The sequence below is a fragment of the Citrus sinensis genome, chromosome 7 (genome assembly GCF_022201045.2).
Source record: "Citrus sinensis cultivar Valencia sweet orange chromosome 7, DVS_A1.0, whole genome shotgun sequence".
Taxonomy (NCBI): domain Eukaryota; kingdom Viridiplantae; phylum Streptophyta; class Magnoliopsida; order Sapindales; family Rutaceae; genus Citrus; species Citrus sinensis.
Window position 1 is genome coordinate 26004214 of NC_068562.1, and position 24675 is coordinate 26028888.

At 33.3% G+C, this 24675-nt stretch overlaps 1 non-coding gene and 1 pseudogene across 1 annotated transcript; both read right to left on the minus strand.

The window, feature by feature from the left end:
• Nucleotides 1-730: 730 nt before the first annotated feature.
• Nucleotides 731-6639, minus strand: LOC112495567 (tyrosine decarboxylase 1-like; annotated as a pseudogene).
• Nucleotides 6640-8709: 2070 nt separating this feature from the next.
• On the minus strand, nt 8710-8816 carry LOC112499417 (small nucleolar RNA R71). The gene has a single exon (XR_003067024.2). It is a non-coding gene; the product is annotated as a small nucleolar RNA R71 (small nucleolar RNA).
• Between the last annotated feature and the right edge of the window lie 15859 nt (nt 8817-24675).

Here is a 24675-nt window from a genome sequence, read left to right on the forward strand (position 1 = left end):
CTTGGGTTAGATCCGATCCATTGCTATTCCTACATATATTGGGTGTGACCATACCAGTATTAATGCATTGGATTCCATCAGTATTTCGTAGTTAAATATGTTTGGATGAGAGTAGTGTTAAGATGGGCGATCTTTTGATAAGAAGTTTTCTTTTTATTTTATTTTTCAAAAAATAAGTTCATATTATTTATATATTATTGGTCTTATTAAAAGTAGCCTAGCAGTTTTATTAGGTTGATTGATCATTAATCATGTTCTAAGGATTTAATAACTTTTGGTTCACTATAGAGTCATGTGGTTTAATAGTATCTTTGCACTGACTCTATTAAACTATATGACTTAATTATGTATCTACATAAAAAAACGAGGGTATTTGTATAAGAGAAGGACTATATATATATATGTGTGTGTATGTATATGTATGTATGTATGTATGCACATATAAATCCAAACATATTTTATTAATTTATTTATTTAGGGTGAACCTGGGCAAGGTCGGCAAGGCAAAGAGCGCAATATTCTATATCCATTGCTATGCCTTCTAACAACAATGGCTAGAAGAACAATAGAAAAAGCTTTAGGAAAAGCAAGGATTATAATGATAACATATAAAGAAGGAGGAATGCAGATGACTCCAACTAGCCGCGCATGCACACTTACATACCCTTCTCTCTCTCTCTCTCTCTATATATAAAGAGGGAGAGCGAGAGAATTCTTCTCTAGTGCAGATGTCCACAATTTAAAAAATACAGATTTGGAATTTCACACTGTTGTCAGATGCTTTCACAATATTGTGAAATGATTTTTCAGATGTAAAAATATCTGATAGCAGTGTGAAATCTCCAAATTTGCATTTAAAAAAAATATGTAACTCCGGGACCTGATAAGGTTTATATGTATATTGTTACGTTGGTTAATTGAATTAACCAGTGTGAGAAGATAGTCTCTTGTATTCTCTGGCTCTTGCAGTAACAACAGCCGATCGGCCTTTTCCTGAATGAGCTTCCGTAAATCGTCGATATGACGGTCTTGAGTGAGCGTGGTTCCAATGGAGCAGCGTATGACATAAACACCACCCAACGTTGCTTGTGTCAAAGAAAGCTCTTCCACTTGCGTTCAAAGCATCAACCAGCTACGGTTCAATTCTGAGCCGTCGGATTCTCGCTTTGGTTTCAGTCTGAAGCAAACCAATGCACACTTTCTTGGCTCTACTGTCTCAAACCTCTCGTCTTTGGCGACCATTGCCTCAAATCGCTTAGCCATGTTCACATCGCTACGAATGTGATACATAAGGCCAGAGTAGCCGTGTTTGCGAATCACAGTCCATAGCTTCAATGCTTTGAATCTCCTGCTCAGTGCGATTTGCCAATCTTTATAGTCGATAACAGGCGCAACGTTAGTACTAGTGCTGCTAGCTGGTGATCTGTTTCTCATAATATCTGATTTAGTGGATTGTGAATCCACTAGGAAACTAGAATGCTTGACCCACAAACAACCGCAGTCCATGTTAGTGAGGAACCATTTATGCGGGTTCAAGCTGACTGAATCAGCAAGCTCAACTCCATTCAAGTAATGCCTGAATTCCGGGCAAATGCAAGCGCTACGATACGCTTGTCCTATAACACAAGCAAATTAACGCAACAAAACACTCTTCGAGCGAGTGCCAGCTCCAACATATGAAAAAAAGTTAAGAGCAGAACAGAGGTTAAGAAGAAAGGAAATTCCAGAGAAGAAAGAGAACTCAAGTATTTTTCATTCATTCAGTTTTTTAAACCTTACAATGCTTATATGCTTCACCTCCTGCAACCTCTAACAGAAGGTGGTTACAAAAAATAGCAATTGTCAAGCCAAAAGAAAATATCAAACGAATAAAAGATTCTAGAAAGGAATCCACAACTTCCTGCTTCTCACACAACCTAATCCTTCAGCCAGTTGGGTGGTTTTCTCGTTCGTGATGGGCCTGCAACAGGTTCTATGTTGGGCCTAGTTGTATCTTCCTCCTGGTGCAATTCATCCCGTTCTTCAAAAGATTCTGCAAGATATGGATTGGGCCACTCCAAAGAAATTGGCAATGCTGTATCACGCTACCAGCGTAAGCAGCATCGATATGGAGCCACAGTTTGTATTCGATTGTAATTTTTCAGAGCTCCTCAATGGGATCCACCGCTCCTGCGCCGGTTGTCCCGATAGTAGCACATAGGTAAAATGGAACAAAGCCGGGTTTGACATCGTCTTCAATAGCAGCACGAACCGTATGTGGCGACAGCGAAAACTCAGTTAAAAATGATGTGCTGAGAAGCCGAAAATTTGCTGGAGGGATACCAACTAATTTGGCAGATTTCTGCAGAGAGAAATGAGTTTGATCAGAGGCATAAACAACCAACTTGGTAATGTTGTCAAAGCCTCCAAGTGTTTCCAATGCAGCAGCCAGAGTTCAAACAAAGGGATTCACAAGTGCTTCCATGCAAGACACCACCACCTGTTCCGGAGAACAAAAATGAAGATGGAAGCTTGAGCATTTTCCCCATCCAATCCATCACAATGGATTCGAGTTCAGTTGCTGCTGGAGAAGCAAGCCAATTGAAGCCAACCACGTTGAACCCCGAACAAAGCATCTCACCAAGAAAGCCAGCAGTGCTTGCGTTTGCTTGGAAGTAGCCAAAGAAATTAGGGCTTTGCCAGCGTGTGAGGCCAAGTATGATGGAGTCGGCGACATCTTTTAGAATATCATCCAATGACTCTCGGGAATGCGGGGCTGTGTCAGGCAACCGAACTGATAAATAATCAGGCTCTACTTTGCTTTGAACAGGGTACTTCTCGATGTTTTTGTAATAACCAGCAATGAAATCGATGACAGCTTTCGATTCATCAGGGAAGCTCTTTGGCTCTAAATCTGCTGAGAGGTTGCCGTTGTGTGCATTAGCATTTGCGGAGAGAGACTTCCCATTTTAATTGTTTGAGTTTGATTTACCCGGCAGGATGGATAGTTGGGTAGATGTGCCGGTCAGTCACACTTTAGATATATATATACGTGTGTGTATGTGGACGCGCGCACATACACACACATATATATATTTGTATGAGTTCTGCTATTTGAACGAAATGAAGACAAAGAGACGACAGAAAAAAATTGCCATGTGGGATTAATGGAAACAAAAAATGGGCACGTGAATGAAGCAGCTTTTGTCCCTTTGTCTGTTACTTTTTGAATTTAAAGAATAAAATAATCAAAAGAAATAAAGAAAAGTAACGAAAATAAATGAAAATGAGATTACTTTTTAGTTCTGTAGTCTCTCTCCATTTCTCTCATTTGAGTATGTGAATTTCTCTCATTTGAGTACGAGAGTTCTTTGTGTTCAGGAAGGCAAAATTGGCACACAGTAAGTTGTTGTTTACAAATCATTAATGAATACATATATTTTAATATTTCTGTAATGTAATATGATGTTTATTTTTATGTATTATAGCAACCAGTCCCACCGTATACTTCGCAGTTGCATTATTCTTCTCCTTCGATGACTTATCAAGGATCTCAAAGTGAGAATTTCCAACAGTTACTACAGCAGCAGCAGCGTAATGAAGATAACAATTGTGATACTTGACTTGTATTTTGCCTTTAAATTGTAGTGATGAAATAATGTTGTGTTAAATTGAATTTTGAAATTTTAAAATTATGTTAGATTTGACTTTAAATCTTTGAAATTGTAGTGATGGAATAATGTTTTGTGTTAAATTGAACTTTTAATTTTTGAAATTACGTTAGATTTGTTTAAGGTAAAAATTTTTCCTCTTAATAATACTATAGTTGCATGTGATTGTGATGGTGAAATTTGACCTACTGATAATTGATCGTCACTTGCATGCATTTACCAGATTAAAAGAGGGAGCGTGGAGGTATGTGAAATACTAACTAGGCAAACCCAGGAGGGGGGGTGAATTGAGATATTAAAAATTATTTAATTCTAAAGCAAAACTCAATGCAAATCCAACACAAATTGTTATCAACCTTCTTTGAATTTGAATGAGCTTATTTATATCTGGAGTTGAAAATCTAGCCGTTACAAACTATCGGACAGATTAACCTTTCGCTGTTAAATTCCAGAGACCTGCAAGATGAACATTAGTTATCCGTTTACACTAAACGATTAAGGATTTGCATGAAGTGACTTCTCTGAATATTATCGGTTAACCGTTTGTAACAAACGGTTCGTCGTTTGTCTCCAGTAACCTGCAAAATGAACATCAGTTATCCGTTTACATTAAGCGGTTAAGGACTTGCGTGAAGTGGCTTCTCTGGATATTATCGGTTAACCGTTTGTAATAAACAGTTAGCCGTTTGGCTTCAGTAACCTGCAAAACAATTTAGCCTTATCAGGTTTTGTTAATCAGTGCCAGAGGATGACAACCTTCAATTCTGGACGTTATCGGTTAACCGTTTAAATAAATGGTTCACCGTTAATTTCCAGTAGCCATCCCATCTTTTGTGTTTTCCGTTTTTCATAAACGGTTAGAGCTTTAGGCAATATGTTGCTCTCTAGATGTTATCGGTTAACCGTTTAAATAAACGGTTCACCGTTTATAACCAGAATTGCATTTTAGACCAGTTTTTGCAGAGAATCTTTTTCTAATTTGAAAGTCCATATTTTATGAAAAATGAATGAAATGATTATCAAGGCTTTCGTTTATTAAGGAATAGCTCCGATATTTTTATTAAAATCCATTTCGCTATTTCCTTTTTTAATAGTGAGAAGTCTATCAATAGATTTTGAACCGTATATATGTTTGCATGACAATATATAAGCTCTTTAAAGGTTAGGTTAATTAGGTAATAATCTTTTCAATTCATACAGTTTCTTATCTTTCTTCATCTTTTGTTCTATTTAATTTTGCTATAGTTGTGGCCTCGCTGCTTTATTAGATAATTTAAAGAGATTAAAAGATTTGCTAGCCTAGATAGGTTTCATCCGCCCGCTTTCCTTTAAGCCGGGGTAATTAATTTGATTAAGTCAAATTTTAGTTTAGTCACACTATATATTTTGCATGAAGCATCAATTCAAGCAAATGAGGAAAAACTTAGGAAATTTGAAACCGTGAGAACAATTCATACACAACAATCATTTTATTTAAATTATTTAAATTTATACATAACACGGGATACAATTTCATTTATGCAAAATACATATAGCAACGATTATCCCAAAAATACAACATACAATGGATAATATAGGCAGAATAATACAATCATTTCTGCCTTTATCAGTTTGCATAGTTTTGTCACATGTAGGCACTTCAGTTTGCACCCCATTTTCGAGTGTTTCCACAATAAATTTTGTATTTTCTAACATATTGGATGTCTTTGGCAAATTTTCATGCCTTTTTATGTAATCATTGTAGGCTATTTTGACATCCAACAAAGATGTATAAGATTTATAAGAATTCCCTTTGAATCCATTTACTTGCATCTGACATTCAGGCCAAGAATTGTATATGCCCGGCTTTCGTCCTTTGAAAACAACATAACAGCTTTGAGTAGGCATTTGAATTCTACATTGGAAAAATTTAGATCAATATTCTAGACTTTTATGCTAAGAATTTCAACTGCCAACAATAAGAGAGAATTTCAAAACCATGAGGGAAAAAAAGAGTAACATTTTAACCTTCTGAAAAAGAATGGGAGCCTCACAGCAAAGCACAAAGGCCAACATCAACCAAGAAACTAATTTCTGCAACTGTAAGTGAGACAGATCACAGCAACTTGCACCAAAAGAAAACGAGAAAATGAATATCCAGCAAACAAATTCAGACCAAAAGAAAACGAGAAAATGAATATCCAGCAAACAAATCCTCTTAATCCACTGGCAACTACACCATCTTGGTTGTCAGACTAAACCACCAATATCCAGCAAACAAATTCATCTCCTCAACCATTACCAATTTATCATAACGCTAAAACATTGTTGGAAGTCTCTAATCAATTTAGACTTGAAACAACTCAATACACAAAAGGAAAGAACATCACCATAAGTAAGTTAAAAAGACAGCAATGCCAGCAAATCCCATTGACAAAACCTAAAAAAGGACACGACCCATGTGATTTTGTTGGCTCAAATAGCAGAACTCTTTTTTTGGCTAAAAAATAGACAAATTTGCATCTAGGTCAAACATTTTCTGAACAATTAATATTTCCCAATATAGTACCAAGTCAAAAGAAGGGCAAAAAGAAAAAAAAATCAAATTTTGATCTAAAGCAATACGGAGCGGGATCAATAATAACCAAATAAAAACAAAAAAAAATGAAATAACTTAAAAGCAAATCTGGTTACCCTTTTGAAAACCCAAGTGCATAGATCCAAAGTCGGAACTCAACGATCAATAATAACCAAATAAATGAATTTTCACATAGTCGAGACTCAAAAACAGAGTAGTGAGCAGTAATAAATGCCCTGTTAGTATCTATGAAGACGAGTGAGAAAATGAAAACCAGAGGCTGAGGCTCTGACGTTCAATGTCTCTGAAGAAGAAGAAGAAGCATTGAAGCAACGAATTAAATGAACACGAGGCCGTACCATGTGAGCTACGATACACATTCACACACGCAAACAAAATCAAATCGAACACCACCAACAACAACTCACCCATGTTTCCAATTTTTTTAATACAATATTTTCAATTATTTATCTTTGAAAATACAATGCTAACACTGTCAACAACAACTCACCCATGTTTCCAATTTTTTTAATACAATGCTAACACTGTCAATCTCAAAATTTCATCGTCCACAACATAAAAAAATAAAAAAAATAAAAAGAAATGCTTACGGATGCAGCAAGCAACAACTACAAGTCTCCAAAGCAGCGACGTCGTAGTAGATCTGGGCTGGGCGATCGTGTCCGTTCTAGATCTGGGGCTGGGCGAGAAAAAAAAAGGGCTGGTAACGAACGAAGCCTGCTCAATGGAGGGGTCCGTTCTAGATCTACGGCTGGGCGAGAAAAAAAAAGGGCTGGTAACGAACGAAACCTGCTCAATGGAGGGGAGTCTGGTAATGAAGCAAACTCAATGGAGAGGGAGTAAAATGAGTGGTTGGGGAGTGTGTGTAAAAGGGGGAGTAAAATGAGTGGTTGGGGAGTGTGTGTAAAAGGGGGAGTAAAACGAAGCAAACTCATGTTTGGTAATAAAGCAAACTCAATGGAGGGGGAGTAAAATGAGTGGTTAGGGAGTGTGTGTAAAAGGGGGAGTAAAACGAAGCAAACTCATTTTTTTTTTATTTCTTGTGGGTCCATGCAATATTAAAAGAAGAAGAAATCAATGCTTGAAACGAGTCAAAATAGCAATCTAAACTTGTGTTTCTGTCGTCCCTTTGTCTTTATTGAGTTCGTTTATCATTTTCCTATTTGTATAGCTGATTCTCCATCAACATGCAGTCCAAAACATTAATTTATAACAAATTTATTGACCGTCAACTTTTAGTAAAAGCATAGAACGGCTACCCATTTCCATCGAGGATTCTTATAATTTGCGTAGAGATATTAATCAACTTCCACATATATGTTACCCTCGTCCTCAAAGTAAGTAGCATAGTAATATTGAAATCTAATTTAATACCGTTCGGACCACGGATTCCACAGAACCTGAGATGGGGTTAATTAGAAATATTAATATAATGCAATATGACAGTTATTCACACTAAAAACTTAATGAATATTTAGATAGTTACTAGTTGAATAGTGGTGGATTCTGAAACCTTGGTAATTCTTATCTTATTGAATTCTCCTTTATTTTAATTATTTCCTTAGTTTAATTGGTTTAATTTTCTTAGAAACTCAATTTGGTCAACTAGGTTAGAATTAATATTAATTTTAGATTTAAATTAGACTTTTCAATTTATAACAATCCATGTGGGATCGACCTTGTTACCACTATTCTATCTCTAGATTCGTGCGCTTGCGAGTATATTAAAATTTTCACAACAAGTTTTTGGCGCCGTTGCTGGGGATTGTGCTAGAAAGTCAGTTTAATCTAGGTTGATTTGATTCTTCCACTAGTTATAATTTAGGTTGTCTTTTATTTTTTAATTAAAAAAAACACAAAAAAAACTTTTATTTGTCTTTAAATTCATTGTTTGGTTGTTTGATTTCTTTTATTTTTAAATTTCGTTTATTCTCATTATTGTTGGTTTATTTTATTTTATTTTTCTTTTCCTTGTCTAGTTAGTTTATGAGTGTTTGGAAACGTGATTCAACAAATCATTTAGTTAAAAGAGAGTCGAAAATTGATAGTAGTCAAGCTAGTTCTTTAGAAGTGATGGATGACCCAAATAGATTGTTGCCAATACTTCCACCAGTGCAAGCAGAGAAAACCCTTAGAGAATATTTTTCACCACTTGTAGCCAACCAACCATCTTGTATTGTGTTGCCACAAACTACAGCAACACACTTTGAACTTAAGCCCTCAGTCATTTAACTTTTACCATCTTTCTATGGGTTAGAGAGAGAGAATCCATATTTGCACATTAAGGAATTTCTTGACATATGTTCTACATTTTGTTTTCAAAATTTTAATGATGAGTCAATTAGGCTTCGTATATTCCCTTTCTCATTAAAAGACAAAGCGAAAGCTTGGTTGAATTCGCTTCCTGCTGGGTCTATAACTACGTGGGATGAATTGAGTAATAAGTTCATCACTAAGTTTTTCCTTATGTCTAAAACAAATGCCCTTATGAGAGAGATAAGTGATTTTTATCAAAGAGAGGGTGAGCAATTTTATGAGTGTTGGTAAAGATTTAATGATTTACTCCTTAAGTGCCCTCACCATGGTTTTGAGAAATGGAGACTTATACAATGCTTTTATAACGGTTTAACTATGTCAAATCGTCATATGGTAGAGTCTATGAATGGTGGGAGATTTTTGAACTTACATGAAGGGGCTGCATGAGATTTCTTTAATTCACTTTCTGAAAATTCTCAACAGTGGGATTTTTCAAATCAAAGGGAAAAATTATCTCAAGTTTATAGAAAGAGTCTATACGAAGTTAAGGATGACTTTGATGTGAAAGCCACTCTAGCTACACTTTCTAGGAAAGTAGATGCCTTAGTTATGAATCAATCCATAAATCATCATCCTAGTGTAGCTAATGAGGTTTGTACTCTTTGTTCTAACTTGTCTCATACAGCACAGAATTGTCCATCATTACTAGTCTATCAAGAAGCTTATTCTGAGTAGGTACATGCCTTACAATCATATGAGAAAACCTCCAATAATTCATATTCACCCACATATAATCCTAATTGGAGGAATCACCCTAATTTTTCTTGGAAACAAAATCAACCTTTGTCAAACCAAGGAGGGCAACAATTTAACATGCCCAATCAACAATTTGTCCCTCCTAACCAAGTATATCCTCCTGCCCAACAGCCTATGTCTCAATTTATTGCACCCCAACAAAGAAAGTCTTCTTTAGAGGAAACACTTCAAAGTTTCATTCAGTCAACCCAACAAGCTTTTCAGTCAAACACTCAAGCTATTTTAAAGCTTGAACATCAATTGGGTCAATTAGCAACTACTGTAGCGGAGAGAGAAAGAGGAAAATTTTCAAGTCAACCAATTCCTAATCCCAAAGGAGTGCATGAAGTTGGATCGAGTTCAAGCCATTAACATGAAGAAGCAAAATCTGTTATGACCTTGAGAAGAGGAAAATTATTTTACAACAAAGTAGAGGGTCAAACAAGGAAGACATTTGAGCCTACTTCTTCAGATCTAGTTCCATCACAAGACTCATCACCAAATGATCCAGAAGAGAGTGGCCCGCCAGCTTACATTTCCAAGGCTCCTTTTCCTCAAAGGTTAGCAAAGGTAAAGAAAAGGACTTCAACAGGTGAGATTATGGAAATCTTCAAGCAGGTAAGTATAAACATCCCTTTACTCGATGCTATTAAGCAAGTTCCTTCATATGCCAAGTTTTTGAAAGATTTATGCACTAAAAAGAGAAATTTACATGTCACTAAAAAGGCGTTTTTAACTGAACAAACTAGCAATTTACTTCAATGTAAAATGCCACCAAAATTTAAAGATCCTGGTTCCCCTACTATCTCATGTCTTATAGGGAACCAATGTTTTGATAAAACATTATTGAATTTGGGTGCTAGTGTTAATTTCTTGCCTTATTCTGTTTACATGCAACTTGGACTAGGGGAATTAAAATCAACTTCTATTGTTCTGCAACTTGCTGATAGGTCAATGAAAATACCTCGTGGTATTATAAAGGATGTGTTGATATAGATTGACAAATTTTATTATCCTGTTGATTTTTTTGTTATTGATACTCAGTATGTACATGATCCTAAGAAACACACCCCAGTTATTCTAGGTCGTCCTTTCTTAGCTACAATTGATGCTCATATTAGTTGCAGGACTGGAAACATGCAATTATCTTTTGGTAACATGGCCATGGAATTAAACATTTTTTAATGTTCCCAAGCAGGCACAAGAAGATGATGAAGTCGTTGAAGTAGATATGATAGAAGCATCAATTGATGACTCACTTATTTCTAACCACTGTGACAATCCATTAATAACATGCACAACTGACTCTGATTTCTCTATTGATGTTGATAGTGGTAATGAAGAAGTTAATGCTTTACTTGATTCGACTCTTATCATAGATCTAATTAAGTGGAAAGAAAAGATTGAGCCACTTCCTCCTGAAGAGAAAATTGAACCATTCAAGTTGGAGGTACTTCCTAAAGCAATGCAACATAGGTCACATTCTGACATGAAAAAGGTGGTAAGATCTAAAGTGCTTAAATTGTTAGATTTTTATACTACTTCAGATAACTCTCAGGAAAGCTTGGAACAGAAGAGATCAAAGCAGTGTGATATTGAGGAGTTTTATTACCATCATCCTTTTATAGATAAAATGCTCCAGTGCTTAGTCAATTATGTTTTCTGGCATTTTCTGTATAATTGCTTTGGTTTTCACCAAATTCTTATTGATCCTGGTTGATTTGTTGTTTACATTAATTTGTTAGTAGGATTTTTTTTTATTTCATTATTTATATTTCTTCTAACGTTTTCTTTTTAGTTGTCATTTTTTTAAGCTTTCCCAGCCCATCCAGGTGTGCTCTCTCCAACTTTCTTTTTATTATTTATGTTATTATTATTATTATTATTTCTTTCATTTGTTCGCATGCATATCTTTTGTTTGTGAAACATTGAGGATAATGTTCTGAATAAGTTTGGGAGTGGGAATAATGTGTGCTTTGTTTGTTAAAAAAAAAACCAAATTTTTTTTTTAAATTTCAAAAATTCAAAAAAAAATTTGTGTTGTTTTTTCTCTTTTTGTTTTTTTGTGAAAAGCCAATGATAAGAATTTGATTGACAATGAATATGGTTTTTAGAAAGGGTTGAATATTGTCTTAGTTTATACTTGATTCTTGTGTTAGTTCCTCTTGATTGAAATTCTTTAAACCATGAGCACTAATATCAGTTCTTTCATAAGTTTGACTTGAAATTTGAGATTGACGCAGCCTGATTTGAGAATTTTAGATAGAGTAAATGACTGTTTGTCTTGATTCTTATCTCCACAATACAAATTAGTATACACAGGCGCCAAAGTCAGAAATAGCTACCTATAACCCTTAAGAGTGAAGCTATCCTTGAGTAATTTGGGCCTATGCACCACAAGTATGTAGAGGATAATCTACCATGAGAAGAAGACTACCTTAAGGGGTAGAGTGAAAGCTCCTGACTATGGTTGAGAAAAAAAAAGAAGAAAAAAATCAAGTGCATGTGCTGAACAAAAAAAAAATCAAAAGAAAATGCACATAAAAGCCTGTGAAAAAAAAATTGGAGATTAAGATGATAAGATTAGTTTGACCTACTCTTTTCTTTGTTTGAGGCGAAGGCTGTTGATATTGAAGATTTTGGGAATGGATTTGATTGAATTGATTTCACACACACACTATAAGAATCGAAAGAGAGATGGAATTGATTATTGAATTAAAGTTAGAACTTTGCCAATATTTGAAATTTTCTTTGAGCTATATAATTTTTGGCAATCTTTGAGGCTATTTTTCATGTTTTATTTAAAGTTTTTTTTTTCTTTTAATTTAATTTATTATTTTTTTTAAATGATGTTTGTGGGTATCATCACTGAAGCCCTCACGAGACTATAACTCGTCCACTAGAGCCGCCTAGGGGTTTAAAGGCTTGTTGCATGTGCTAAATGCAATCGCGATTACCTGCGAAAGTGGTTTAGTTAGGATTTACTTTTTGTTTCATTGTTTTATTTTTTATTTTTAGTTTTAGTTTTGCTCGAGGACTAGCAGAATCTAAGTTTGGGGGTATTTGATAAGCATAATTTATATATATATATTTTACCCTTTATTACATATTTGCTAGTTATTTTTATTTCTTATTTTTAATTAATTGTATTATTTTATTGAATAGGGAATTAATTAGAGATTATGGATAAAAAGAGCATAAAGAAGTTCTATTTGTGAGCATTATACATTAATTAACTTGGAAGCAATTATACTTATATGCATGTTAATTCAAGCCAAGGAAACCGAATTCAACATATTCATTAACCCATGCACATGCGGACAAAGAAGATAAAGGGGTGGAAAACAATAGAAAGGGACCCGCACTTGACTTTCATGAGTGGAAAAGGATTGAAAATTCTTTTTGGAGTACACGTGATAGAAGCCAAGACAAGTTAAAAGCTTTGCCAGCACATGAAGGATTAAAGGAAGTTTAATTGGGCTTTGCAAGAGTGCGCTGATTTTAGCTTGTGTGAGCAATTCACTAGCTATCATTATTTGACAAGGATTCGGCTAGGGATTAAAAATATAAAAGCCAAACTTTGGCTTTAGAATAGGGAGGAGCCGCCAGAGGAGGAAAACGCGAGACAGAGAAGAAATTCTGCAGTAGTTCGACTTTTTAATGGTTGGATTTATTTCTTTTGTTGCTCACAATTCAAGTATGTTTAGCTAATTTTTTTATACTGAGGTTAAGGATGAAACCCTATTTAATGAAATAATTATCTTTTTTATTTAATTAATTCCCTATATATGTTCTTTGATGATTATGATTTTTATTTCACATGATTAATTAGATGTTATTAAAATCTTTTCATCAATTCTGTCATGCATTATTGATTGTTAGGATTAATATTCGATTAATTCTATGCTTGGATCTATAAAGTTTATGCAGGATTATCTTTGATTTTATGTCTTTCATTAAATTGTTTACATAGAGTGTTTAGGAAAACTTTGACTCTTTGTTATTCAATATGTTTACATGGGATGCTTAGATGTCATATTATTAAGTAGAAAAAGAACCTACATTAGATTTAATTACTTGGGCTTAATTGTTATATCCATGAGATGACATAGATTGATTTCGAGTTGTCACTCTAATATTGGGAATTAATGAATATTTAGATAATTACTAGTTGAATAGTGGTGGATTCTGAAACCTTGGTAATTCTTATCTTATTGAATTCTCCTTTATTTTAATTGTTTCCTTAGTTTAATTGGTTTAATTTTCTTATAAACTCACTTTGGTCAACTAGGTTAGAATTAATATTAATTTTAGATTTAAATTAGACTTTTCAATTTATAACAATCCATGTGGGATCGACCTCGTTACCACTATTCTATCTCTAAATTCGTACGCTTGCGAGTATATTAAAATTTTCACAACAACCACTGCCTAGATTCTCATGATTTTGTTAGTTTCTGGCCACCCCACTGGCTGTATTTTGTTCCTCAGGTCACTCTCTTCAATTTCCCACCATCAACAGCCACCAGAAGCTGCCAACTTGCAACTGATCAGCCGTGAGCGTGAACCAACCTACAAACGTGGATGATAGTTGAGTTTGAGTATTGTCACTCTGAGTGGAATATACAAAACTTATTTTAATAGTTTATCATGATTTTAAAGTATAGTAAATCATGTTTTCAGAAACAAGTGTTTAAATGCTCTTATTTACGTATTGATATCAGTATTAAAAAGTGTATGATTATTGGTTTTTTATTGCTTTTGAGAAATGCATGAGCGTATTTCAAAGAAAAGAAAATAGATTAAAAGTATGTTACTAAAAAAGGAAATAAGAGTTTCAAGTATGATTACAAAGTTTATGCATATGTATGTAAAAGTTTGTTTTCAAATTCATTGAATAGTACCCTTCCCCTTTAGTTACAGTGATACAGACGAGATGAGAGACCTTTGTGGCCCGTCTGAACACACATAAGGGCTTTGGCCCGTGCGTTTGGGCGCTTTATCTTTTGGGGGACTTATGCATACCGTATGATGATAACAGAGATATAGTTATTGAGATACATATGAGATAGAGGCCTTTGGGGTTGATCTAAGTACACACAGAGGTGTACTTAGGTGCCTCTTTTAGAGACTAGCTTATGCATGTAGAAATAAGACGAGATATATGAGATAACACTTCATTGGTGTACCTGTGGTAGCTCTAGGCATGACAGTATTTAAGTAGTATGTCATTGCACTGCTTGTATGAGCTCCGGGTATGACAAGATTATTCCCTCGGGTACTTGTTTAGTGACGGTTTCAGAATTGAGTACTTTATGTTATGTTTTGACATGATTTTCATGACTATTATGTATTGTATCATGTCTCCTTTTAATAACAGTTGTTTAGTCTAAATTTTGTATAATATAATTATGTTTGTACTTATAATTTGATGAAAATGGTATATTTAAAAGCTATGACTAGTTTTAAAGTAAGTTTATTTTCAAAAACCATTATCCTCTCACCTCGTTTTTATTATATTGCCCCCCACAGGAGGTTACAGGTACACCAGTCAACCTAACAAATATAGTTATTTTGGATTTAGCCACATGATGGTGTTAGGAGTCTTTTATATTATTGTTAAGATATTTTGGATTGCATGATTTTGTTATTTTTGGGTGATGGAAGATAAACAAATATATTCATATATATATATATTGGCAATGGATATTTAAATGATATTTGGTATATTGATTGAGAAGGTTGACTAATGAAGTTGGTTGTATTTTGAATTATTTTTTTGAATGCTTATTTGTTAAATATACAGTTTTGAGAATGTTGTATTTATAGGGGAGATTTTGTCGAATTTTTGACAAAATCCTAAGTAATTAGACTTTTATTAAATTAGGTAGTTCCCCTTAGATAGACTCACACTTAAAGTTTGGGGGGGTCATTTTAATTGGTATCAGAGCATGGTTTTAGATTCTGTAGACTTTACTATCTTAGTAAGAATAAGTTTTATTGTTATTAAAGTGGGAATTGATGTTTTATAGCCACCATCATGCTTCGTCGTAACAGTGGACGTGGCTGTGGCTGTTGTCATACTAGGTTAGTAACTAGGTTGACTTCAGATGGTATACCTATAGGGGATAGCAAACTTGTGAATGATAGAGTAGTTAAATCTTCGATGCATGAGATTGCACAACAAGCATCAGAGAATGTCCTAAATATTGAGCACTCATGATAGACTAGCTCAAATCACGACTAAGTTGTGTAGAATTAGACTCAAGCGCATGCCAATAATGCAAACACTATAGAGCATGTGAGAAGTTTACTGGCGATGAGTTTTAATGGTTATGGAGAGCCACCTAAGGCTGAGTCATGGTATATTAATGTAGAATAAATTTTTGATGTGATGAAGTGTTCATGAAGAACAAACTGTCCTTTGCCACTTTTATACATGAGGATAGAGCTTACTATTGGTAGCATACAGTAGAGAAACGATATCTTGGGCATGCTATGATAACTTGGGCTATTTTTTGCAAGGAATTCCATGATCATTATTTCCCATTTATGTATCAGGATATTAAACAGAGTGAACTCTTTCGGCAAGTTCAGGAATCTATGATAGTTGAGGAGTATGAAAGGAAGTTCATGAATCTTTCTAGATTTGCTACATTTGCAATTGATGATGAGAGAAAGATGTAAATAGTTTGAGGAGGGTTATTCATTTGAGATTCGCACCACCGTAACTGCATCACGATACATTGCGTTTGGAGAAGTAGTTAAGGCAGCCAGGAAAGTAGGTCACCGTATTGCAGAGGGACGCATAGTTCAAACATTGAAGTAAAAGTGTAGCCAGAGTTAGACAAATGGTGGCTCTAGTAGCCGGCCGCCTAAGAGAGGGGGCATTCATACGAATTGCTCTGATATGACTCAGAAGAGTTATAATACAAGTTTCAGGGGAGACCTGATACAAGTTGTCAGTCATACCTCAGTTCAGCAATCAGTAGGGAGTAATGTCAGGAATCAGGGATATTATGATAGAAGTAGTAGGGGATATCGTGATCACCGTTCTAATAGTATCGAGCAGACTTCTTACACTTCTTATAACATGAACTATTACAGCTAATGCCATGTTGGAGATAAGTTTCTTGTCTATGTGATCAGCCTAGACATATCAAGAGATTCTACCTTACTTTGTCTTAAGGTGACAGTTCTGCTCAAGGGACAACCTAACAGTATTATTCTCTCTCTAGATTAGTTTAGGGTTAGAGAGGTGTGCAGACAAAGGGTTCCACATATACTTTTAAAAGTCAGATGACTGCTCCAGGCCAGGAAGTCAGCCCGGTTGACCTCATACTCAGGCTCAAGTTTTCGCTTTGACACAATAGAAAGCACGTGTTGCACTAGAGGTTATTGTAGGTAGAACATCTTGTATATTTATAGCATTGTACATGATGGCTTTAGCAGAATTGAAGGAACTTAAAGTTCAACTATAAGAATTAGTGGATAAAAGGTTTATTAAACCTAGTGTATCCCTGTGGGGAGCTCCAATTTTGTTTGCTAAGAAAAAAATATGGCATATTTAAACTCTACATTAACTACAAACAATTGAACAAAGTTACAGTGCACAATAAGTATCCACTTCTATGTATTAATGACTTGTTTGATCAACTTTAAGGGGCAAAAGTATTTTTTCTAAGATTGATTTGTGCTTGGGATATTAGTAGCTTAGAATTAAAAAGGCCGATATTCGTAAAACAACATTTAGAAGCCGTTATGAACATTATAAGTTTTTAATGATCATTTTTGTTGACTAATATTCTAGCAGCTTTTATGGATCTCATTAATAAGGTATTTCACTCTTATCTAGATTAGTTTGTGATTATATTCATTGATGATATTTTGGTGTATTCTCGGAGTGAGGAGGAGCATACAGAGCATTTGTAGACCGTTTTGCAAATTTAAGGCAAAAATCGTTGTATGTGAAGTTCATCCACGTGTGAGTTTTGGTTGGAGAGAGTAGTATTTTTGGGCCATGTGATATTAGCTAAAGACATTTATATTGATCCTCAAAAGATTGAAGTAGTTATGAGATGAGAACGACCTACAAATGTTATAGGTTAGAAGTTTCCTTAGGTTGGCTGGTTATTACCATAGTTTTGTAGAGGGATTATTCAAGACTGTTAGTTCTTTAACATGGTTAACAGAAAGAATGCTTAGTTCCAATGGGATGATAGTTGTAAAAAGATTTTTTAAGAACTTAAGAACGAGTTCTCACACTTTCAACAAGTAACGAAGAGTTTGTAGCATACAATGATGCCTCTAGACAAGGATTATGTTTTATGCTAATGCAACATGGAAAAATGGTGGCTTATGCTTCTAAAAAACTTAGAAAAACATGAGCAAAACTATGCAACACATGACCTAGAGCTAGCAGCAATAGTGTTTGCACTCAAGACATAGAGGCATTACTTATACGGGGCAACATTTCAGATTTTTACTTATCATAAGAGCCTCAAGTATTTGTTTACTTCGAAAGAGCTAAATTTAAAACAGAGGATATAGATACAACTAATTAAGGACTACATGTGCATTATTGATTATCTTCCAAACAAAGCAAATATGGTAGTTGACGCACTAACTAAAAAATATTTTAACTCTATAGCTCACTTATGAGTGGCATATATGTCTCTGTTGATCAAGATGAGATCTTTGGGAGTCGAATTAAATGATGATAATTGTAGAGCTTTGATAACTAATTTTTGAATTAGGTTGACTTTGATTGACAAAGTCCACCAGATGCAAGCTTAGGACCTGTAATTAATGAAGTTGATAGAGGATGTGTAAACAAGTTTAACCGATTTTGCAGTGAGAGATGATGAAGTCTTAGTCAAGGGTTGGTAGACTCTGTGTACTTGATATTAAAGAGCTGAAAAGGAAATCATAGAAGAAGTTCATTGTTCAGCTTATACGATGCATCCTAGTAGTACGAAGATGTACCATACTTTGAGGGACATTGTTGAGTACTAGAGAATGCATATTTATAAAGGGTAAAATTATCATTTTGTGCTCCAAGTCTTACTAATATTTATACTTTTATGTGTTTAAATCCTCTAAACTTTTATTATGTGTGTTTTATTATAATTTAAGTATTTTATGTATTTCAGGGATGTTTTGTCCATTTTACGACTAACAAGAAGTTAGACAGTAAAATGAATAGCGTTTTTGAACTTGGAACAGTTGAAAACCCTTGGAGAAGCATAAAATGGTATCAAGCACTGTTCACGTATATGGTGTTGTTCACATATACGGCATTGTTAACAAGTATAACACTGTTCACACATACGATATGATGATGTGGCATTGACCGATGATGTGGCAGCATCTTATTAGACCAATGATGTGGTATTGATTGATTATATAATGTTAACTACTGATGTAGCAGAATGTTATTGGATCAAAATACCGATGTGGCATTGATCGATGATGTGACATCATCTTATTGGATTGGAATGCTGATGTGGTGTTGCCTGATGATGTGTTCCAACTAATCAATACTTGGCACGTGGTGCAATTTTGGGCGTCCAAATTGTTTTCATCCGATGGTTATGATTTACCTATTGTATCTATAAATAGAGGGATTCCCCCTTAATTTGACACTCATGAATCCATTTTTTAGCCTTATTTTTTGTAATTCTCTCTCCATCTTGTATTTTCTATGTATTTTAATAAAAATACTATTTTACCCTTAGTTCAATTATGGGTGGCTAGTTTAGTTTCAAGCTTGGGTTGAAGGTGAAACCTCAACATGATCTATGAGCTTAATCAGGTAAGTTTATTTTCTTTTCCTCTTTAATTTATGTGGTTGTTTTGACTCATTGTTGACAGATAATGTATCATGTCTAGATTTTGCATGGTATATTAGCTCCCTAATGAAGGATCATTACTGTCTAGCATAATGAGTGTTTATCACCAAATTGATTAAAGAGAAAATTCCCTCTAGTATTTCGTGGGTTGTCTTGATTTAGTATCGACAGAGTGTGTATCTAAGATATTTAGTGGATGGTATTGCCATATTGTCTACAGAAGGATTATTATCGTCTAGTACTGCGTGTTCTTAACACTACACTTAGTAGAAGATCATTATCACTGGCACACTAAGCGCTTGATACTATATTTATTAGAGTGAGAATTATGAGGAGTGGAAATACCCCCCTCATGAATTAATTAGAACTAAAAAGGAAATATTAATCACATGGTGAATGTTGAAAGTGAATCCAGAGACTCAAGCGTCTCATTTGCATAGTTTTCATCTTTAATCCATTCCCATAATTTTATTTAAATATTAAGATAAAAAAATTCACTTCCAACCAACTCACATTTACACTTAGAAAATTAACCTTACGCATAATTAAATCTACCTCCCGTGGGATCGACACTCGTCGCTACAAAATCTATTATACAATAGATTTGTGTACTTGCAAGTGGAATTAAATTTGCACAACAATCATTACTGGTGGCAGGGCATAAAGAGAGAGATATCATAATTTATTTATTGGTGATTAGTTTGTCAACAGATTAATACTGAATCTTAGAGGCTTGTAGGGTGTTCTTAGCTGCTTTTTGTTCCTAACTAGAAGTAGTAGTACATCAATATAGATTTTATTGCAGGGCTTCCACGTACTCAGAAGGAACATGATAGTGTTTAGATGGTTGTCAATCAAACAAAATCTACTCACTTTTTACCATTCAAAACTATTTTATGGACAAGTTGGGGAGTATTTATATGGCTGAGATAGTTCAACTTCATAGGGTACTTGTCTATCATCTCAGATAGAGATTGTCAATTCACTTCTAAGTTTTGGACATGTTTATAAAATGCATTAGGCACCAAGTTGAACTTTAGTACAACCTTTAACCCACAGACTAATAGTCAGTCAGAGCGTACTATTCAAACCTTAGAAGATATGCTGCTAGCTTGTGTTATAGAGTTTAAAGGTAATTAAGACAATTACTTACCTTTGATGGAGTTTGTTTACAACAACATTTATCAAGCTAACATCGATATGGCACTATATGAGGCGTTATATGATAGAAAGTGTAGAACTCCAGTATGTTGCGATGAGATTGGTGAGCAGAGATTATTTGGTCCCAAATTAGTTGAGGATACTAACGAGTAGACACAACTTACTCAGGATAAATTAAAAGTGGCCTAAGATAGATAGAAGAGCTACGCAGACAAGCACATGAAGGAACTTGAATTCGAAGTTAGTGATAGAGTGTTCATATAGATATTTCCTTGGAAAGGAATACTTCAATTTAGGAAGTGCAGGAAGCTAAGCCCATGCTATATTGGGCCGTATGAGATCACCTAATGCATTGGTCTGTTAACTTATCGATTGGATTTACCATTGAGTTATCTAGAATCCATGATGTGTTTCATGTCTTAATGCTCCAAAAATACATGTATCATCCGAGTCATGTGTTATTAAAGTAACCAATTCAGTTGAAGGAAGACTTGACTTATGAAGAAGAACCAATGGAGATACTATAAGGAAAATACCAAGTCTTGTATTCTAAAACCATTCTTTTAGTAAGTGTTGTGGATGAACCACACAAAGGAAAATGCTACTTGGGAGTGCGAAGACTGAATACTAGCTCAATATCCCCACCTGTTCTCATCATATGTATAAATTTCGATGATGAAATTTTTATGTATGCCGTGTGATGATAACATAGATAAAGTTACTAAGATACAGATGAGATAGAGGCCTCTGGGGCCAGTTTGAGTGCATGCAGAGGTTTTGGGTTGTGTGTTTAAGTGTCTTTGTCCTTTGGGGACTAGTTTATGCATGCAGAGATACAATGAGATCTATAAGATATATGAGATGTCACTTCATTGGTCTACTTGTGGTACCTCTAAGCATGATAATATCTTAGTTTGTCATTGCACTGCCCGAATGAGCTCTGGGTACGACGAGATTATTCCCTTAGGTGTTTGTTTAGTGATGGTTTCATAATTGAGTATTTTATGTTAAGTTCTGATATCACTATCATGAGCATTACGTATTGTATCATGTCTCCTTTTAACGATAGTTGTTTAATTTAAAGTTTGTATAATATAATTATGTTTGTACTTTTAGTTTGATGAAAATGCTTTATTGAAAAGTTATGACTATTTTTAAAGTAAATTTATTTTTAAAAACTATTATCCACTCACTAAACTCATTGAGTTTTATACTCCCCTATTTTTATTATATCACCCCCCAGGAGGTTATAGGTACACCAGTCGACCCAACAAATGTACTTATTTTGGATTTTGCTTACGAAATGGTACTAGGAGTATTTGATGTTATTGTTAAGATATTTTGGATTGTATAATTTTGTTATTTTTGGGTGATTGAAGATAAGAAAATGTGTGTGTGTGTGTGTGTGTGTGTGTGTGTGTGTGTACATGTATTTGGCATTGGATATTTGAGTGCATTCTAGTATATTAGTTGAGAAGGTTGACTAATAAAGTTGGTTGTATTTTGAATTATTTTTAGGAAAGCTTATTTGTTAAGTTTGGGAATGTTGTATTTATAAGGGAGATTTTGCTGAATTTTCGGTAGAATTCCTTACTAATTAGATTTTTATTAGTTCAATTAACTGCCCTTAAATAGGCTCACCTTAGAGTTCGGGGTGGGTTGTTTCAAAAAAAATGCTTGTGTACTATATTATTGCCAATATTATTATTTCCATTTGCATTATTCTTATTAACTATTATTATTATTATTATTATTATAATAGTTAATAATATTTATTTTCATTGTTATTATTTATATTTTTAGCGTCAGTTTACTATTATGTATACTTTCATTTTTATTATGAATATTATTATAATTAAAATTATTGCTAAAATTATTATTATTATTTAATATTTAAATGGGAAAAAAGAATTTTTTTTCTTGAAGGGATAAAAATGTTAATTTATTTCCTATTCTCATTCCCACATTTTCACATCTAACTATTATTACCAAATTTGTGGGCTCCACCAAAAATCCATTTTCATTTCCTTATATTTTTATAAGTAAATACTCTCAATGATTCTCATTTCTTATTCTGATTTTCCAATTCAAGAAATAAACAAACCATTACTCCAATGGCTTTAAGCTAAGGTGATTTTATTTCACATTTGTCCACTAAAAAAATTTAATATAATTACCATTTTTGATAAAATTATTATTTAAAAACCATATATAGCATGTACTATTAATGGGGGAAAAAAAGCGAAACCCTCCTCTTGTTTGACTAAACTAATTGGAACATGATGTTTTAAAGTGGAGAAATTACAAATTTCCCTTACTGAAATCAATATATATCATTTACCTCTTTACTGTTTTTATAACAATCAATAACCCCTATAACAACATAATTTTACAATAGTGCTCTTATTTTTAAATACATTTTTATTCATATTTGTTATAAATTAAATAAATCATATAAATGGAAATTAAAATAAAAATTTATGCACCAAAAATAAGAAATATATGTTTCAATGTGAATAAGAAATTAATAATAAGATATTTTTCTTATACTTTTTGTTATTTTACAAACATTTTCTTATAATAAATATATAAAATAATGAAAAGTACAAGAAAAATATCTTATTATTATTTTTTTTACATCAAAATGTATATTTATTATTTTTAGTACTTAAATTTTTATTTTTTATTTATATAATTTATTTAATTTATAATAAATATGAATAAAAGGGTTAATTTATGTTGGTTGGGGGTTATTGGTTATTATAAAAATAGTAGGGGTAAGTGATATATATTGATTTCAGTATAAGGGAAATTGACAATCTCCTTAAACATATCATTAGCGTAGTGATTTAGTGGACAATGATGGTTATTTTATAGTGAAAGATAGTGTTATGTGATATTGTTTCGATCATTTTAACATATAGTGTCACAGAATTCTACCATGTGTTTACGTGCTAACTATATGGTGGATACTACTGTTCACTAGTTGTTCTTCTCATATAGTTATAAATATATTTTTAGAGTTTCTCAATTTGTTATACAATCTTGAATGAATTGGCAGGTCAACTTGACATAATTGTTCGATTAACTAAACTTGTCATAAACAAGTTGGTTAATAATTAAATTTTTTCGCAAATCTAAACTTTTATAGTTTTTTGGTCTACATAAATTGGTTAACGAATATAAGGAAAACGCTTAAACTAAGAGGTTGTTTGATAAATGTCTGAAGTCTGAAATTTTATAATTTCAGACATTTTTTAAAATATGTTTGTTTATTTTTTGTAACTTATGTCTAATTTTCAGACATTTACATCTGAATAAAAAAAGTAAACTTTTGTGACTTTTATCTAAATGGAAAAAATGTCTGAATGACAAGTAAATATTATATTCTAAAAATATCTCTATAAAATAACTTATTTCCTAAACTATAAAATCTAATCCTTTTTTGTTTTAATTTACCAAGACACAAATGTCAAATAACCAAGTTTAAGATATTTTTTTATTGTAAAAATAAACAAGATGCCACTTATATTCAGATATTTAAAAAAGAAAAACAAACATGTCATTTAGATTTTCGTAATCAGACCCATTCAAACTTTAGAAAAATTCAGATCTATTTAGATTTCAGACAAAAAAACAAATGCTACCTAAGAGAGGATTCTAATTCATGTAAATACAATTTTTTATTTGATAATAACATTTATATTACATGCGAGGTTATAGATTAGATTATAATTTTTAATTACAGACCATATAATTTACTACTATGCCAAATATCAGAATCATATGCCAGATTTTTTACAATATGTTAGATTATATGACAAATTCTTCGGGATTTAAACTTTTACTATATGTCAGATTATAAAACGGACTCTTAGGATTTAGATCTTTTACTCTATTTAGATTATTTCACGGATCCTTCGGAATTCAGATTCTTTTACTCTATGTTAGGTTATATAACGGATTCTTTAGAATTTAACCTTTTTTTTTCCTTTTCATATTTAATACCCTCTAAACCACTACTTTTCTTCTTATAAATAATTCTAGAGGCTCTCTTGATCATTCACATTTTACACAAGAACTCATTTTCTAATTTGTAAAACTTCTTAAATATTCCTCTTTAGATAATATTTCACAAAAATCATGGTTGAAGTTGTTGAACGAGAAGGAGAAGATGAAGAAGAAGAGGAAACAAAAGTTATAAAAAAATTAAGTTTGATAATATCGAATTAGCGATTTACCAGAAATAGGAAGGTAAGATACAAGGATTTTCAAATTTCATAATGCAAACTTTTTGGGCATGATATACATGAAGATGTTGCATCACGAGTCCTTCTTTACTTCAGATTTTCGCTTATTGTAATATCTAAATGGGAAATAATCT